Source organism: Arachis ipaensis, chromosome B6, assembly GCF_059453495.1.
Source record: "Arachis ipaensis isolate K30076 ecotype BB chromosome B6, ASM5945349v1, whole genome shotgun sequence".
Lineage (NCBI taxonomy): Eukaryota > Viridiplantae > Streptophyta > Magnoliopsida > Fabales > Fabaceae > Arachis > Arachis ipaensis.
This window is the reverse complement of record NC_142441.1, coordinates 86,460,756-86,461,930: the sequence shown is the minus strand read 5'-3', so window position 1 is coordinate 86,461,930 and position 1,175 is coordinate 86,460,756.

Here is a 1,175-nt window from a genome sequence, read left to right as displayed (position 1 = left end):
TTATCTGAAATTTCTACCAATAAATTACATAAGTATCTCTATCTTTATCTTATTTTATGTTTTATTCATCTTTTAATTATCAATCCTCCATAACCATTTGAATCTGCCTGACTGAGATTTAAAAGATGACCATAGCTTGCTTCAAGCCGACAGTCTCCGTGGGATCGACCCTTACTCACGTAAGGTTTATTACTTGGACGACCCAGTGCACTTGCTGGTTAGTTGTGCAGAGTTGTGTTAAAGAGTTGAGGTTACAATTGTGCGTACCAAGTTGTTGGCACCATTGATGATCACAATTTCTTGCACCAAAGAACCATTGAGCTGGAACAAGCATCAGATGGAGAACCACCACAAGCAACTATGAGAAACTCAATCATGCCAACCACCACAGACAACAAAGATGCAGAGTCACCAAAAATAGAGCTAAAAACCTTACCACCCAGCTTGAAATATGCATATCTGGGTGCTAACAACACTCACCCAGTGATCATAAATTCAATTCTGAGTAAGGAACAAGAAGAGGAGCTTATCCAAGTGCTGAGACAACACAAGGATGCCATAGGCTGGACACTTGCAGATTTAAAAGGGATCAGTCCTTCAATGTGTATGCATAAAATCTTTGATGCCAGGGCATCTTGGCCAGTTTCACTGACCTTTTCTTTACTGTTTTTAGGTTAGTTTCATGCATTTCCTTAGGAAATAAGCTAGTTTTAGGTAGATATTCACTTACACCTTGATTCAAGCATACATTGTGCATTTTACATTATTTCATGAGGATTTTGCATAAGTTTAGTGACAAATTGTATGTTGCATTGCCCATGACTTGGACTAGAACTTTGATGCACTCTATTGCTTGATTTCAGGACCAAAGGAAGCAAGGAAAGGGAGGAAACTTGCAAGATTAATGAGAAAAGTGATTGCCAATGACACTCTCAAAGCCATCATTGCCCACGTTACGAGTCACGTTAACTAAGTTAACGTGAACTCTAACGTGGAAAAGGGAAGTTGAGCCAACGTTAGTGACACTTAACATTGTCGCTAACGTTGGCAAACACTCATGAGTGGCCACGTTAGAGCCCACGTTAACCTAGTTAACGTGACCTCTAACGTTAAAAGGGGAAGAGAAGCCAACGTTAGTGACATTCAACATTGTCACTAACGTTGGCCTAAGGATG